Source organism: Macrobrachium nipponense, chromosome 39 (genome assembly GCF_015104395.2).
Source record: "Macrobrachium nipponense isolate FS-2020 chromosome 39, ASM1510439v2, whole genome shotgun sequence".
Taxonomy (NCBI): Eukaryota; Metazoa; Arthropoda; class Malacostraca; order Decapoda; family Palaemonidae; genus Macrobrachium; species Macrobrachium nipponense.
In genome coordinates, this window is record NC_061099.1 from 23,299,271 (window position 1) to 23,317,818 (window position 18,548).

The window sequence follows — 18,548 nt, forward strand, 5'->3', positions numbered from 1 at the left end:
TTGTGGATTTTTCTGTGCACTGTTTATACCCATTATTCGTGGAAAATGTGCCTATTCGTGGTATTTTTCACTGAAAAATATTCGCAAATTACTGTATTTTCATATAATTTTTGTGATCAAATGTACTTTTTGTGATAAAACTATTAAAATACTTGGGTATAAGCATTTTTAGAGGGTTTTTTTTCTTTTGGCATTTTAACTATCAAAATGGCAGATCTAAGGGTTTTCAGAGTTTTAGTTATTTGCAGACTGGCTATTTGCAGGGAGGAGGGGTATGGTACCCATCCCCTGCAAATACGTGAGGTCTACTGTAATGGGTTTTAAGAATCTCAGGGTAACCCTAGTAGCTCCTTTGTGGTTCCAAGTAGTGTGTGATCCCAAGCAGAGTGGTTCCTGGATCTTCTATCTCTTCTCTCAGCAGTGCCCAGAGAGATTCCCCCTTAGCACAGCCTTCTCTGCCAACCTCTTGTGGAGAGGTACCACCAAACTGTAGGGTCCTTATTTCTTCTCGTCTAAGGACTGTCCTGTATCTCTTTGATAAAAGATCTTTCTTGCAGAGCTGTGACTTAGATGTCTGGCTACCTCAGGAGATCTTTGTCAGCCATGTACATACAAGGGCAATTGGTCCGTGTAATTGGTGTTGTCAATGAGTTTCTTTCCACTGGAATTTGTGTTCAGCAGATAATGATCTTCCTGATCTTTCTCAGAACAGACACATTTCTTTCTGTTTCTACTGTCAAGTGCTACAGGGCAGCCTTAGGATTATTCTTCGTCTGAAAGACTTGGACATCACCTCATCTTGGAAATTCTGTTATTCAAAAGCTTTGAGCAGTCTTGTTCACCTATGGAACTGAAACCACCTAAGTGGGACATTAATCTGGTGTTGAGTAGCCTCACTTGATCCCCATTTGAACCCCTGCGTCAATCGTCAGACAGAGAACTGTCTTTAAAAACCATTTTTCTTCTGGCCTTGGCTTCGCTTCCTTGTAAAGAGTGGGAGAGCTCTTTGGTCTGGTTTATGACGTAAGCACACCAGGGGTTGGGGGTCATTAGCTTTCGAATTTGTCCTGGAATTCATGGCCAAGACCCAAAATTCCCTTGGTTAACGATGACAGATTTGTCTAATTTTCTGTCTTTCCCTTAAGGTGTTTTTTAACAGTGACCCTCAAGAGTTGCTGCTGTGCCCTGTTGGAGCAGTTATCTTAAAAGGACTCATCATCTAAGACCTAAGTGTGTGTAATAGACTTTTTGTTAGCATGAGATGAGCCAAGGAAGATATGTCCAAGAATACCATTTTGTTTAACTACATGAGGTGATTAGGCAAACCAACTCATCATCAAGTTCAATCACCAATATATGTACGTACTATACATGCACAATCACATGCCATTGGAGACATAGGTTCTTCTCTGGCATTTAAGAACTTTTCTGTTCATAGTATTTTGAATGCTCTTTCCTGGCTTTGTCAGACCACTTTCACTTCCTGCTAACTGAGGGATATTCCCCACAGGTCCTTGGTCACTTTTTCCTTGGATCTGGTGGTGGCTACTCAAATTGCATGGCTCCTCAAGTGCCCCTTGCAGGACAGTTCATATCTTTCTTAAGATGATAGTGTGGAAGAGAGAATGAGTGAGATGACTTGTCTCTTCTTTTCCTTTTTTCCTTTCTTCAGTACCTGTGGGCGGTTTGAAGAAGAGGCGCATCATATGCTCGAACTGGCTTGATGCAGGTGAGCATTGCAGTAATACTGTTACAGCACTTTTTTGTACATGCAACTTCCCCGGCAGATATATACTTAGCTTATGTCTCTGACGTCCCGACAGATTTCAAAACTCGCGGCACACGCTACAGGTAGGTCAGGTGATCACCCTCTCCCGCCGCTGGGTGGCGGGAAATAGGAACCAATTCCCGTTTTCAGACCAGATTTTTTCTGTCGCCGGTGCTGACAACATCGTTGTTAGTTCCTCCTGCACGGAATTCTGCTTGCTTTGCTAAGGATTGTTTGGTGAAGTATTCTTTCTTTGGCTTTGGTATACGCTGATTTGGACCGTTATTTGGATTTGCTTAGGATTCTTCATTATGGCTGATGTTGTGCCTGAAACTCGTTTTAGGGTTTGTGTGAAAGAAGGATGTAAGGTGAGACGTTTGCGAAAAGCGGCGGTGGGACCCTCACACTATTTGTGTTAAATGTAGGGGGAATGAATGCTCAGTTAGTAACACATGTGAACGAATGTTTGAGTTTGACTGAAGTTCAATGGAAGAGTTTGACTGCGTATGTAAATAAGTTGGAGAAAGATAGAATTAGGAAAGCTGCTAAAAGTTCAAATAGGTCCTGCTCTTTGGATCAGGACAATCTTTCTATTTCTAATGTAATTTCTCCTTCTGCTAACGCAAGTTCAGCTCCTTCCCCCCGCAGCGAAATCGTAGATTCGTCTCGATCGGAGAAAGCTGCAATGGAAGCGTCGATCCGTAAATTGCAAAGGCAATTACGAGAAATGGAAGGTAAGAGTGAAGTGTGCAGTGAAGTGTACAGTGTCCCCAGTGTAGTGGAGGGGGCGTCTGACCGACTCCGCATTGCTCCTAGGCCTAGACCTCTTTCAGACTCCCATGACCAAGGGAGGAGGAATGTCGAAAGCCGCAAGGGGGATGTAGAGTATTCCCAACGGTCAGGCGTCCCTTCGGCAGGCCCTGTAGGCTCGTCCCAGGCTGCCTTGGACAGCTATAGACAAAGCGTCCTTAGGAAGTGTTTGTCCGACTAGGATTCTACTTCTCCAAGACGCGGATGGAGCTCCGCGTCTAAGTCGCGCCCTCTGAAGAGAGCCTGGAAGGCACCTGCAGGAGACGCATTAGACTCCAGTCCAGAGCCTTTTCCGGAGTATTCTCCCGCTCAGAAGAAGAGAGCGATGAAGTCTCCTGTTTCTTCTCCGGAAGGAATTCGTACTTCTACAAAGAAGTTCTTGGTAGGACTGCAGGAGCAGCTATCCTCGTTAGTAGGCTCGCTGTCTAAGGAGCCTTCTCGCAGGAAGGACGTCTCTCTTCCAGTAAAGAGCTCTCTTAAGAGACGGTCGTCAAGTCGGCGTTCGGACTCTGGTAGGCGCCTCTCTCCTGGAAGGCGCTACTCCCCAACAAGGCCGTTACGATACGCCTCTCCCTTTCAGGAACGATCTACTACTCTGACCAGAAGAGCTTCTTCTAGTAGGATCCCACATTCGTCTAGACGCCCGAATAAGGGCGCAAGCCCCTCTCCTGACAAGGATAGTCGATCCTTTCTTAGGAGTAAAGAATGTTCTTCTCCTTATAGGCGTTGTCTGAGAGATACAAGCGCCTCTCCTTGCTATCTTAAGGAACAAGATAATCTCCGTTATTCACGGGGACGCAGAGAGAGAGAAGTAGTAGTCTCGCCCCCCAGACATTCTCGGAGAGATTTTAGCGCATCTCCTAGCAGGCGCCATCGTGATGTTAGAAGGTATTCTTCAAACAGGTGTTTTACTCCTTCCAGACGCCCAGAACGGGACGCTAGCAAGAGCAGGATGGGTTCTCTACGCTCTACTCCTGTTAGGCTTTCCTTAGGAGTTACGAGTTTGCCTTCTTACGAGAACATTCGGAAGGAAGTAAACCCCTCTCCTGGCAGGAGCCAGGATGAGAGCAGACGTTTTTCTACCCCAAGGCGTGTAGCGCCTGATAGACGCTACCGATGGAACGCTAGCGCCTCTCCTCACAGGCGCCAAGAGCCTGTTACGGGATTCTCGCCCTACTCCTTATAGAGTTACCTGTAAAGATGCGAGCTCTTCCCCTCTCAAGCAGCAAGAACCTCCTGCCTCTACCAAACTTCCTTCAAAGGAAAAGAGCGCTTCTCCTTCTAGGACTCCTTCTCCGAAGAGGCATTCTTCTCCTAATGCTACCTTTGAAGAGGTATCTGAGGAGGAACTTCCTGTAGATGCGGTCGTCTCCGATTACAAGAGACTGGCAGCCCTGCTTCTTCAAGAGTTCGGTGACTCTCTTCGTCCTGCAGATCCTCCTTCGCCGGGATCACTGCTTTCAAGCACTAAGCTTTCCAAGTCCTCTTCGTTCGTGAAAATGAATCCGACCCTTTCGATGAAGAAAGCCATCAAGAGCTTGGAGAACTGGCTCCTCTCTAAAAAAGAAGCGGGCAAGACGGTTTTTTTCCTGCCCTCTTCGAAGTTGGCAGGTAAGCCAGGTGTCTGGTATGACACGAAAGAGCCAATGGGATTGGGCCTCCCTTCTTCAGCTGATGCTGATTTTTCAGCGTTAGTGGATGCGTCTAGAAGACGCGCTCTTCATTCGGCAAAGGCCTCATGGGGAATGTGCGAAATGGACCATTTACGTTAAGGGTCTATTTCGCACACTTGAGGTCTTTAATTTATGGATTGGGCCTTGGGAGCTCTTGCTAAGAGAGCACAGGATCCAGACTTTGTTTCGATGGAAGTTTTAACAAGTGTCCTTTCTTGCCTGGATAAGGCCTTGATGGATGGATCTACGGAGGTGGCTTCTCTTTGGATCGGCAGTCCTTAAAAAGAGATCTGTCTTCAGTTCTTTTTTGACGAAATCGGTGTCTCCTCTACAGAGATCCTCTCTGCTTTATTCGCCCCTGTCTAGTCACCTGTTTCCACAAGAGACAGTGAGAGATATATCTAAGTCGTTATCCGGAAAGGCTACTCAGGATCTGCTTGCGCAGTCGGCGAAAAGACTAAAACCAGCAGTAACCTTTGGCTAAAAGAGAGAAGCCTGCTTTTCAGCAACCCTTTCGAGGGAGAACGACGGCTAGACCCTCTCTTAGGAGTAGGAGACCGGTTAAGAGAGGAAGATCAGCACGTAAGCCCTTCCCTAAACCACAATGAAAAAGTAGTCCTCCAGACTACAGTAGGAGCCAGACTGCTGAAGTTTGCAAAAGTCTGGGCTCAGAGAGGGGCGGACAACTGGTCCCTCTCTATCCTCGAGAGAGGATACCTTATCCCCTTCAGGGAGAAGCCTCCCTTAACAACAACTCCAAGGGAGTTAACAGCAAGATACCGAGATTCTTTAAAGAACCAGGCCCTGCTTCAACTAGTAGAAGAAATGATGGACAAAGAGGCGATAGAAAGGGTGCAAGACCTTCAATCTCCAGGGTTCTACAACCGTCTTTTTCTTGTACCAAAAGCATCAGGACAGTGGAGACCAGTCCTGGACGTAAGTGCCCTGAATGCTTTTCGTTGTAAAAACGAAGTTTCACGATGGAGAAGACTTCCTCCGTTCTTGCAGCGCTTCGTCCAGGGGATTGGATGGTGTCCCTGACCTTCAGGATGCCTATTTTCATGTACCTATCCATCCCTCGTCCAGGAGGTACCTAAGATTCATGGTACAGGGCAAAGTTTTTCAATTTCGAGCCCTATGCTTCGGTCTTGCCACGGCCCCTCAGGTGTTCACGGGTCTTATGAGGAATGTCGCTCATTGGCTTCATATCGAAGGAGTAAGAATCTCGTTGTATCTCGACGATTGGCTGATCAGGGCCCAATCAAAAGATCGTTGTCTGGAGGGGACTTGAAATTAACACTGGATCTAGTTCAGTCCTTGGGACTGTTACTAAACCTCGGGAAGTCCCAGATGAATCCCCAGCAAAAGCATTGTCCTTTGGGGATCTTGGGGATTCCTGAATGGATTCTCGGGTTTTCGTGTGTATCCATCAAAGGAACGACAGGAGAGATGTTTACAGAAAGTGATGACCTTCCTAGAGAAAGAACAATGTTCCGCGAGGGAATGGATGAGTCTTCTGGGGACCCTTTCCTCATTGGAACAGTTCGTTTCTCTAGGGAGGCTACACTTAAGACCCCTACAATTCTTCCTCAGAGAGAAATGGGATCAGAAGCACCAAGATCTTTCGGACTCCTTTCAGCTCTCGAAGAGCATAAAAAAGGACCTCAGTTGGTGGTTAGAGCCAAACAGATTGAATCAAGGGCTCTCCCTTCAGTTTGTCGAGCCCTCGCCTAGTGTTATTCACAGACGCCTCGGAAAAAGGATGGGGAGCGACTCTAGGCTCGAGAGAAGTGTCAGGCACCTGGAATGGGGAACAGGTGTCCTGGCATATCAACAAGAAGGAACTGGCAGCAGTCCATCTAGCTCTCGTTCACTTCGAACCTCAAGTATTGGGTTCCGTGTTGCAAGTGAATTCGGACAACACGACAGCTCTAGCCTATATAAGGAAACAGGGAGGGACTCACTCCTTCTCCCTGTTCGAGAAAGCAAAGGAGCTTCTTCTTTGGACCGAGGAACGGCGAATAACTCTTCTAACCAGGTCATCCAGGGGGAGAAGAACGTGAGAGCAGATCTTCTGAGCAGAAGAGATCAGGTCCTTTCTACGGAATGGACTCTGCATTCAGAAGTGTGCGACGAGATTTGGGACCTCTGGGGGAGACCCAATATCGACCTGTTCGCAACGAATTGGAATGCGAGGTTGGAGAACTACTGCTCTCCGATTTCAGATCCAAAGGCAGTTGCAGTGGACGGTCTCCTTCTGGATTGGAAGGGGATCGACGGGTACGCTTTTCCTCTTTCAAGATAATAGGAGAGGTGGTAAGGAAGTTCGTTTCGACGGAGGGAACCAAACTGACCCTCATCGCCCCATTCTGGCCAGCCCAAGAATGGTACACAGAGGTACTGGAATGGATGATAGATTTCCCGAGGGCCCTTCCACTGCGGAAGGATCTTCTCAGACAGCCCCACTTCGACAGATACCACAAAAACCTCCCCGCTCTCAGTCTGACTGCCTTCAGACTGTCGAAGGACTCGTCAGAGCGAGGGGGTTTTCACGCAAGGCTGCAAAGGCAATTGCTAGAGCCAGAAGACCTTCAACTCTTCGCGTGTACCAGTCGAAGTGGGAGGTGTTCCGAAGATGGGCCAAGTCCCAGAAAAGTATCCTCTTCCAGTACCTCTGTAAATGAAATAGCGGATTTTCTCCTTTATTTGAGGGAGAAATGCAATCTGGCCGTTACCACAATAAGGGGATATAAAAGCATGCTCTCATCTGTTTTTTAGCATAGAGGCCTTAATATCTCGGAAGACAAGGATCTGCATGACTTGTTAAGGTCCTTTGAAACCTCGAAAGGCCAAGACTATAAGACCACCTAGTTGGAACCTGGATGTGGTCCTTAGATATTTAATGTCCGAGAAATTCGAACCTCCTCAAAATTCCTCATTCAGAGACTTGACTAGAAAGTCTCTCTTTCTCTTTGCACTAGCCTCTGCTAAGAGAGTTAGTGAACTTCAGGCTTTAGAAGGAACTGTGGGCTTTAAGGAAGATTCTGCAGTATGCTCCTTTAATCCCCTGTTTTTAGCAAAGAACGAAAATCCTTCTAAACCATGGCCAAGGACTTTTGAGATTAAGGGACTGTCCTCTTTGGTAGGGAGAGACTTAGAGAGGACATTGTGCCAGTCAGGATCCTCAAGTTCTACCTAGAGAGGAAGAAGCTACTTGGTGGAAATGTAGATAGCTTTTGGTGTTCCGTAAGAATCCTAAGAGGATGATTTCTAAGAATGCTCAAGCGTATTTTATTAAAGACGTTATCAAAGAAGCGCATGCTTCCTGTGAAGAGGAACATTTAAGGCTTCTAAGAGTCAAAGCACATGAGGTCAGAGCTGTAGCTACCTCTTTAGCGTATCATAGGAATATGTCGATACAGACTCTTGTCGAATCCACCTATTGGAGGTGCAATTCGGTTTTTGCATCAAATTACTTAAGAGACGTGCGAGTCACTTATGACAAGTGCTTCTCTCTCGGACCGTTCGTGTCTGCGGATTCGTTGCTGGGGCAAGGAGCTGAACCTAATCCTTTATAGTTAGTTAAGTTAGTATTTTTAAACGTTTTTTGGTGTTGTGTTTTTATGGTCGATTGGAAGGGTCTTGGGAATGCTCCTTTCAAATCGTAGTGTTAACAAATGTAGTGTGGTCAGGTGGTCGGGATTGGTTTTTCGTGCTCCTTGTTAGTGATTTGGACCTAGGCTCTGTCATGTAAGAGGGTTAGTCCCCGTTGATACGACAAAGGTGAAGGCTCTACCATGTAAGTGGGCCAGCCCCCATTGGTATGATCCAAGACAAAGGCTCTGTCAAGTAAGCGGGCTCGCCCCCATTGACACGATCCAGAAGAGCTATCAGTGTCAGGTCTCATCCCCACTGAAACTCTTCAGGCAAGCAGACTCATAGACAGTAATCATGAAGTCTTCTGCCCAATAAGGTAGGAACCAAGGTTTTAATAAGTTTATATTTATGACCTACAACAGATGTTGTTTCCCTGTTTTTATTGTTATTTATATTGAGTAACTATCTCTTACCCGCCACCAAGGGTGTCAATCAGCTAAGTATATATCTGCCGGGGAAGTTGCATGTACAAAAATGATATTGTTAGTATACAATAAAGTTTTGTACATACTTACCCGGCAGATATATACGATGAATGGCCCACCCATCCTCCCCTCAGGAGATAGGCGTAAGAGAAAAATCTGGTCTGAAAACGGGAATTGGTTCCTATTCCCGCCACCCAGCGGCGGGAGAGGGTGATCACCTGACCTACCTGTAGCGTGTGCCGCGAGTTTTGAATTCTGTCGGGACGTCAGAGACATAAGCTAAGTATATATCTGCCGGGTAAGTATGTACAAAACTTTATTGTATACTAACAATATCATTTTATGTTCCATACAACATACAAAACTGCTTCTCAGTAACTTCTACTACTCTCTAGCAAGGGAAGGGAGGAGTGGGGACAAAACCATTTCATGTGGTTGACATGGTTATTTGCTTGGACAGATACAGTTCTCTTTGACTTCTATATAGTTCCTCGCTGAAAGAGTGGTTTTTGCGCTTGGCTGCCAATCCGGTGGTCCAAAGTTCGATTCCCAGCTCTGCCAATGCGGAATCAGAGAAATTTATTTCTGGTGATAGAAATTCATTTCACGATAGTGTGGTTTGGATCCCACAATAAGCTGTAGGTCCTGTTGCTAGGTGACCAGTTGGTTCCTAGCGTAAAAATATCTAATCCTTCGGGCCAACTCTAGAAGAGCTGTTAATCAGCTCAGTGGTCTGGTAAAACTAAGATAAAATTAACTTTGACTTCTATATATGCAATGAATCAGGATATGTTACATTGTATTTAAACCCAGTGGACTCTTTGGTTAGATATCCAAATATCTAACATCTCAGAAGCTTAGGTCGGCTCCCCGTATTTAGGGTCTTTTGATGAGGAAAAGGCTAATTGGAGGGGTTGCTGTGGTAGTGTTTAACACTCGCCCCAGTTTTATACCGACACCTTTTATTTAGGTGAGCGAGTCAGAGGCTTCTGACATGTCCAATTTAGCAGTTCTCTGGTATTATAGCAATATTTTACTAGAAATAGTGCTAAAGAGGACACATTTCACTGGGCGACACGGCTTCCTCGCCCAGAAATAGATTTTTCCTAAGTCAAAATCCCTTTTATAAGATGAATGATCAGGTGTGCCAAACCTCCAGTTAGTTCAGGATTCTCATACCTTCCTCCAAGTGTAAGTCTATCCTAATGTTAAAACCGAAGGTTTGTCCAGCATACGAACAAATAACAAATTTAATTCATTTGTATTTTTCATATCTAAAAAACTTTGTCTGAACGTTGACTGCCCATCTCTAGTCACCCCTCTTATGTATTATCCTGGGTTGGAAGAAAGACTGAATACGTCACTAGGTTCAAGTGTGGTCTGACTCTTCTACTGCAACTATGTATTGGATGTCAGATGCCACATATTCTTGCATATACAATTTTTTATTTTCTAATGTTAAGACCTCGGGTGGGTTTGTTAGCTATGAACAATACAAATTAATTTAAAAATTGTCATATTTTAATAGTTTAATTTAAAAAAATCATTGTCATGAAAATTATATGGAAATAGAGTAATTAGTATTTCTCTATAAAAAAACAAAAATTGGAAAATTTTCCCCAAATGTGTATATAGGATCCACAGAACTGCGAATAGGCAGTGGTCAACTGTACATACATTACAAGTTTAGTGTTCTTAATATTTTCTCTTTGGGTCCCTAGAGTAGGCCTACTTTTGATTTTTCAATAGGGTAGGATGCATAGTAGGTGTAATGAATTACACTGGGGGTCCTGAGAAGGGGGTGCCACCTCCCTGCTAGGCTAGTGCAAGCCTTCAAAGGTTAGATTAGGTAAAGGTTATATTAGTCCTGAAATGTCTGCTACAAAAAATGCCTATAGTGGCCCTGACCTCATACTCTGCATTCTCTCCTTTACTTTACAGTTTACATATGCAAAAAAATGCTTTTGGGTTTCCTTTTGCTCAAGATGCAGTCTTATTTTGTCTTTTAACTGTGCCTTCTTAAGCAATTGTTTGTTTTTTTTTTTTTTTTTTTTTTTTTGCATCTGTTTATTTTATGAGCAGTTTCTATTTTGTGATGGCTATAATCCATCTTGGCTACTGAGGATGAGAGTTCATGGGTTTTACCTCAACTTTGATCATTTTTAACCCCAAGGATTAAGATTATATTTTTGGTAATTGCTTTATTGGCCATACACTGCAGTATTTATTTTCAAGTAAGACAGTGATTTTATACACTTGTTATACTTATGTCCTAAATTTGTTGTGGAACCTTTGTCACTTTATTCATAAATTTATTGTTTTGGTACTTAATAGTAGATTCATCGGTTATGGTTCTGCAGATTACTTAATGTTATGTTTCTTCCTTTCAGACTTATTGACTGTTATCTTTCATGAGATCAAGACACATGACAAGTAACACTATGTTGTCAAAAGGTTTTGTTAATGTTATTGCAGCTACACCAAGGCTATGGATATTACTATGTACCTCGTAAGTAATTTGTTATGTGTATCTTGCTCCAATTGCTTTAAGCAGGATTCAATGAATTAACTGTTAATGATTTGCAATTATGCATTTGACATATATGGTGGGGTCATGTTCTATGGAATTCTTGGTGTTGACTGTGGATTAACTTGTGAGAAATGCATTATGGTTCTTAGTGTGTTACCAAAATTAATAGTGTACTACTAGAGCATTTGTTTTTACATTATTTTCAAAGTGTTAGTGACTGGACTCGTGTATGTTGGTGCGGTAGATCTAGGGTACCTATCCACGGCGGCCCAGACTATGGCAGTTGCGGATTTTCTATGCAGTTTTACCTACTGAAAAAGAATTTTAAGTGATATTTATTTGGACGACTGTAATTAACCCCCAGGGGCCAGTACTAAAGGTAATACTTCAGAAGCACTCTGCACTGGATATTAAAATAAATAATCACCTACATGGAAAGAGCATGTGAAAAGCAATATAAAAGTATAGCCATTATATGAGAGATTGGGGGGGGGAGGGGGAATTAAATGAGCTTGATAAGTTTTTACCTCTAATTTCTCCTAAGTCGGGAGAGGTGTTTCCTCTACGGTAATGTTTACTTTTAATGAGCCCTCTAACTTACTTTCTTATGCAAACAAAAGCTGTTCCAGTTACTCATTATTGGCTGAGAGGTGTGACATCGTTATTACGTCATGGGTTTCATAACCAATTACAAACGACTTTAGTCGAAAACTAAGTTTCACTAGCATTTCAGCGGAGTAATAAAGTTACCTGTCCAGTGTCCACTGGTATCCTTGTTTGACTGAATACTCGAATAATGAAGCAAAAACCGGCATTTTGTCTTCCTGTAGCTAGGGCAGAGGCAGTGGCTGGCCCTTCTGGCATTAATTTTGACAAGAGACCTTCGATTTCCTACCGATTGTTTGCAGTGCAATGTGGGTTACGGTGAATTTTATCATTGTCTAGTGGTGGTAAAGAAGTTGTGATTGAATATGCTCAAAAACATAATTTAATTCTAAAGCAAAAAAAGTGCGAGTGTTGTGGAGCTATTCGTCGGATCGACTACAACAGGAGCGCCTTTAGGTGTGATCCGCCACGGTAAGTAGCCTTACTGTAACCCCTGTGGCTAGCGCGCGCAGCGCAACATTACCTCTTGCCGTACATGCCGTGCTTGCCAAGAATCGTTAAATATGTGGATAAGGCGCGAAGCCCCGTTCCGCTACGGCCTTACTGACAGCACACACAAAACGATCGTCGCAGATATGTAGTCGCTCCCTACTTTGTTGTTGTTTTGGTATCGCCGCCATATTGGTTTTGGTCTTATTCCGCTGAATTTCGGTCGGGCGGTTGAGTCGCCGTGTTTAGTACTGTTTGGGGGTTAATTACAGTCGTCCGAATAAATATTACTTTAAATTCTTGTTCAGTGGGTAAAATAACATAGGAAAACATCAATTGCCATAGTCTAGGCCACCGCGGATTGCTTCTGTAGAAATACCGTTGGTGCTATCTTAATTAAGTACAGTAGCCATTTGGTTTAAGAACTTGCTGCCATACTTTCTACATGTGGAAAAATATTTCATTACAAATCATGGCCTTTTACCTGGTCCTGGTCGTTTTGGGTGTAAGTCAACTGGGCCATAACATCCAAACTGGCCAAGAACCTAAACCTCTCAATGGCATAAATGTAAGACATTATGTTGATGGTATTACCATCATCATTTTGTTTTATGTACATCCCCAAGGGGCTAGTATGGAACACAGTGCCCATTTTGCACATAAACTGGAAGTTGCTGAACCTAGAAGGGTGCTTACAGACTAAATGACTCGGGGCAGGAACGACCCGAACTCCTTATAGTACGTAGGTTCCATCTCCATATCCTCAGCTTTCTTTGATGTATTAAATGAGAAAAGCTCCAGAGTTTGCTAGGAATTTTAGGTGGATTACTCAGCGTTAGTAAATTTCAACCTTGACATCCAACAATTGTGTTATTAAATTTTAGTTTGTTCTCATTTCAGCTACTGAAGTAACAGTATCAGGTTGAGTAATGGTTTGTATCTAAAATTAACATTTTTTTTTCTTTTCCAGCTAACTATAACCAGAATGTAGAAAGCAGATGCCTTCTATTCTCAAACCCAGTTTGTGGCGATGATGGAAGAACTTATGCCAACGAATGCACCTTGAAGCAAAATCGTTGTGTAAAAAAAATATCGGATGGACCTTGTCTTGGTAAGAAGGGGATGTACAACATCAAACATATTTTTTGGCATTACTATTAATACATGTATGTATTTGTTGTGTAGAGGAATTAGGCTATCATAGAATAACCTATCAACCTTGTTTAAGTACGTAATAGGATTCATGATGGAAGCAAGCTAATTTTCAAGAGTTTCTTTAGGTTTCCCTGGAATATTCAGGAATTGGTTTGGTATCTTTCCAAGTCTCATACGTAAAAGTAAATTCTACCAGGTTAGGGATAGGGGATTGTTAGGCAAGGTAAATTTAAGATGGGATGTATGGTCATTGCTGGTGGTGATATAGTCTCACCAGTTTTTTGCTGTTAGCCAGAATGTTTGAGATAGTTCACATATTCGCCACTATGTATGTAACTGATATTTGTTCCTACATGATATACAAACCCTTGATCCTTTACAATAGGATATACTTGCGGCATAGCAGCTGGATATGGTCATAAAACTTGAACAAGGTGGTTAGGCAGTGACTACTGCCCAGTATGCGTGTCTCCTGCCCTCACGTAAACACTCCAATTTACTTGCAGCCGTCTTTGAGTGAAGATGTGTGTGAGAGCTCTTGCTGACTGGTCATTAATCACGAGTTTCCCTGTGGAATCATTCTTTTATATGTTTTGAATGTACTGTTTGATATTAATAATTAATTGACATTAATACATAATTGATATACAAACCCACTTTTTGTGATAACCCTCTTTTTCACCCGTTAATGTAAGGGCATGACAGTACAGTAGTACCTCGAGATACGAAAGGCTCAACTTACGAAAAATCCAAGTTACGAAAGCCAATGCGAAAAATTTTACTGCTCTACATACGAAAAGTTTTCAAGATACGAAAGGTTGTTGCTGTAAAGTCCCGAGATTCGCCCGGACCACCGAGAACAATTTTAAAACTCCCGCGCCGCCAACTGAGTAAACTCGCCACCATCCTCCCGCTCTCCCATTGGTTCCTGATGCTAGTCACCCCATAAGGTCCTGCTCTCCTATTGGTCAGCATCTACCCCTTGTGCTTTAAGTATTCTATTGGTAAAAGGTTGCTGTAAATTGAAAAACTTATGCAATACATTTAATAAAAAAAAACATTAGGTAAAGATAGAATAAAGAATAGAAATGAATGGTTATTATACTGTTTGGTAGTTTCAGTAGTTGAATAGAGATAATGAAAATTTATGGCTTACTGTGTAAAAGTGATTGCTTGGCGATCGTTCGATACTCGTAAGTGCTGGATGTAAACAGACGTTTGGAAGCTTTTTTTTTGTGTTTTTATTATAGTTAATGGTTACTTAATAATTATTTGAAATGAGTACATGCAATACATTTAATAAAAAAAATTGTGAATTAGATATCATAAAATATAAAATAAATCAGACTGCCAACAAATACGTATTTTTGTACATGCAACTTCCCCGGCAGATATATACTTCGCTATAGTCTCTGACGTCCCGACAGAATTCAAAACTCGCGGCACACGCGACAGGTAGGTTAGGTGACCAGCCCACTCCCGCCGCTGGGTGGCGGGAATAGGAACCATTCCCGTTTTCTAACCAGAATTTTTCTGTCGCCGGTAGCAACAACACCGTTGTTGGTACCTCCTGCTTTGGAATTCTTTTCTCGTTGGCCGCGAGGATTATCTGTTTGACCTTTGGTGATGTACATTGATCTTTGGTTTTGGCATACGCTTATCGTGGACCGTTTTTTGGATTTTGGTTTGGATACTCTTTAAAATGTCTGACGTGACACCTGTATTTAGAGTGTGTACGAAAGAGGAATGTAAGGTGAGGCTACCGAAAGCATCGGTGGATCCTCACACGGTCTGTAAAAAATGTAGGGGGAATGATTGTTCTGCGACTAACACCTGTCTGGAATGTGAGGGTTAACGGAAGTGGAATGGAAGACCTTGGCTTCTTATGTAAGGAAACTTGATAAAGATAGAGTTAGGAGGGCTTCCATCAGAAGCTCAAGTAGATCCTGCTCTATTGAGCAGGAAGTAGCTCCTAACTCTTCTGTTAATTCACCTGCTCATAGTTTGGTTTCAGCCCCTTCCCCCAGCAGCGAACCTGTAGATGCGTCTACGGAAATGGCTGCAATGAGAGCCTCAATAATCAGCTTGAAATCGCAACTGCAAGCAATGAAGGAGACAGGTAAGCGCAGTGATGTGTGCAGTGATTTGTGCAGTGTCCCCAGTGACCGACTCCGCATTGCTCCTAGGCCTAAGACTCTTTCAGACTCCCATGACCAAGGGAGGAGGAATGTCGAAAGCCGCAAGGGGGATGTAGAGTATTCCCAACGGTCAGGCGTCCCTTCGGCAGATCCTGTAGCCGCTTCCCAGGCTGCCAAGGACAGCTACTGCAAAAGCGTCCTCAGGAAGTGCTTTTTCGGACTCAGACTCTTCGTCTCCAAGAAGAGGATGGAGTTCTGCTTCTAAAGTCGCGTCCTCTTAAGAGAACCTGGAAAACGCCAGCAAGCGAAAGCGTTGCTTTCCAGTCCTGAACCTTTTCGGAGTATTCCTCCTGCTCGTAAGAATAGAGAACTACGAGATCTCCTGACTCTTCTCCGGAAGGTTTCGCACACAAGACGAAGGAACAGTCTTGGTAGGACTGCCAACAGCAGTTGTCTGCCTTAGTAGGAGTTTCTTTCTGAAGGCTCTTCTAGGAAGAAAGAAGTTTCTCTTCCCATCAAGAGTTCTGTTAGGAGAGCCTCAGAGAGTAGGCGGCCTGGCGTTAGCAGACGCTCCTCACCTGGAAGGTTTTCGTCCCCAGCGAGACCTTCTTCAGTTGGATATGACAGGACTCGTGTGTCCCTCTCACCTGCTAAGAACGCTAATCGAAAAACTCCCCACGAGCAAGAGTTCTCCCAGGAGTTTTTCTAGAGACGATTACGCCTCTCATGGCGGTAAGTATCAGGAGCCCGATTCGCGGATTTCTCGTGAGAGAATTTGTGTGGCTAAGAGCTCCGGGAAGAGAAGAGCCCCTCTCTTTTCATAGCTCCGCAAGAAGGAAGGAGCGTTTCGTTCGTCCTCTAGACCTTTCCCAAAGGAACAACCCTCTCCCTCTGGCAAGTACCCAGGAATCAGGAGTCCCGTAGGATCTTATAGATATCCTTCTAAGGACGCAAGAGTATCGCCGAATAGGCGCCTCGATTTGGACAAGTGTTCTTCGCCTCCCAGGAGGGATAGGAGAGAATCTAGCGCCTCTCCGGATGGACGCAAAGGGAAAAGGAGCTATTCGCCGGTAGACGCAGTTACCAGGACACAAACGTCTCCGCTACTGGACGACGGGAACAAAGGGTTCTCCTTTCTCCTCGCAGGCGCATTTCGCCTTCCAGGCGTCCTCATCAGGACGCAAATGCCTCTCCTTCTTGGACCAGGCAGCCTCACCAGGACGGCAAGCTCTCTTCTTGGCCTAGGCGCTCACAGGACGCAAGCGCCTCTCCTTCTTGGCGCCCAGGAACAGGATGTTCTCCTTTCTCCTCGCAGGTGCTCTTCGCCTCACAGGCGTCTGATTCAGGACGCAAGCGCCTCTCCTAGCAGGCGCAAGGAGCAGAGCAGAAGCTCGAGTATAGGGAAGCTCCAGGACTCGTGCAGGAAGGAGGATAGAAACAAGGTTTCGGATATCCAGCAAGGGGGGACATTGATTCTCCTACAGTTTTGGGATTCACGAAAGAAAAGGGCTTCTTTCTCCGGATCGGTCTCCTGAAAAGGCTCAAAAGCCCTCTTCGCCTGCATCGCTTTTGGAAGAAAGTTTCGAAAGAAGAGATCTCCAAAGATGCAGGAGTTTTTCGGACTATAAGAGACTGCTTCTTTTCTTCTTTTGTTGCAGGTGTTTTGGAGACTCGCTACGCCCGTCGGATCCCCCTTTCTCTCCGGGATCTTTATTATCTAGTACGAAACTGTCGAAGTCCTCCTCCTTCGTTAGGATGACCCCTACTCTTTCTATGAGAAAGTCTCTGAAGAGCCTCGAGAGCTGGCTCAAATCTAAGAAGGAAGCGGGGAAGACGGTATTCGCTTGTCCTCCTTCTAAGCTGACGGGAAAACCAGGTATGTGGTATGACACCAAGGAGCCAATGGGCCTGGGACTCCCTTCGTCCTCAGATGCGGACTTTTCCGCTCTTGTAGATTCGTCAAGACGACACGCCTCTGCATTCTGCAAAAGCCTCTTGGGAATGTGTGAGGTTGATCATCTCATCAAGGGCCTGTTCAAGACTCTCGAAGTCTTTAACTTCATGGACTGGGCTTTGGGAGCTTTAGCCAAGAAGTCTCAAGAACCAGACTTCGTTACCATGGAAGAGTTGGGCAGCGTATTAACCTGCCTAGACAGGCGGTTATGGATGGCTCCAATGAAGTGGCATCCCTTTTTGGGATTCTGTATATTGAAGAAGAGGGCAGTGTTTAGCTCCTTCTTAACGAAATCTGTTTCGCCTCTGCAGAGATCCTCCCTGTTATACCGCGCCCCTCTCTAGTCACCTTTTTCCTCAGGAAATAGTGATGGGTTATATCGAAGACCTTATCAGAAAAGCCACACAGGACCTGTTGGCCCAGTCAGCTAAAAGGCTAAAAACCTGCTGTTCAGGTTTCGAAGAAGGAGAAAGTTCCCTTCCAGCAGGCATTTCGGGGAAGGTCTGCCCCTAGACTTCTCTCAGAAGTAGACGATCGGAGAAGAGAGGAAGGTCTTCTTGAAGGCCGTTCGTCAAGACCCAGTGAGACTGCGGTCCTCCAGACAAAAGTGGGTGCCAGGCTTCTAAACTTTTACGAAACTTGGGCACAGAAAGGTGCCGATGCCTGGTCCCTATCCATCCTAAAGAAAGGATATTTAATCCCCTTCAGGGAAAAACCTCCCTTAACTACAACTCCAAGGGAGTTGACAGCAAACTACAAGGATTCTGTCAAGAAACCAGCCCTTCTACATCTCGTGGAGCAGATGCTTTACAAGGAAGCCATAGAGGAAGTAAAAGATCTCTCTTCTCAGGGGTTTTACAATCGCTGTTCTTGGTTTCCGAAAAGTTCAGGAGGTTGGAGGCCAGTTCTGACGTGAGCGCCTGAACGTGTTCGTAGCAAAGAGGAAGTTCACAATGGAGACGAGAGCCTCGGTGTTAGCAGCCCTGCGTCCAGGGGACTGGATGGTATCCCTGGACTGCAGGATGCTTATTTCCACGTGCCAATACACCCGTCTTCCAGGAAATACCTCAGATTTATGGCTCAAGGAAGAGTATTTCAATTTCGGGCCCTATGCTTCGGACTCTCAACAACCCCTCAAGTGTTCACAGGACTGATGAAAAATGTGGCTCACTGGCTTCATCTCAAAGGGATTCGTTGCTTGGCTTAATGCCTAAATACCTATATTCAATTCAATTCAAAGGGATTCGAATATCCTTGTATCTAGACGACTGGCTGATACGAGCACAGTCGCGAGTCAGATGTCTGGAGGACTTAAAGCTGACACTGGAGTTAACACAGTCCTT

The 18,548-nt window shown here is 44.5% G+C and overlaps 1 long non-coding RNA gene across 1 annotated transcript in view; it reads left to right on the forward strand.

Moving 5' to 3' along the window:
- LOC135210213 (uncharacterized) overlaps positions 1 to 13,063 on the forward strand; it is a 20,748-nt gene extending 7,685 nt beyond the window's left edge. Inside the window, exons 2-3 of the long non-coding RNA XR_010313474.1 lie at positions 10,724 to 10,842; positions 12,929 to 13,063. This is a non-coding gene — a long non-coding RNA (uncharacterized LOC135210213). The remainder of the gene's footprint in view (positions 1 to 10,723; positions 10,843 to 12,928) is intronic.
- Positions 13,064 to 18,548: the final 5,485 nt, after the last annotated feature.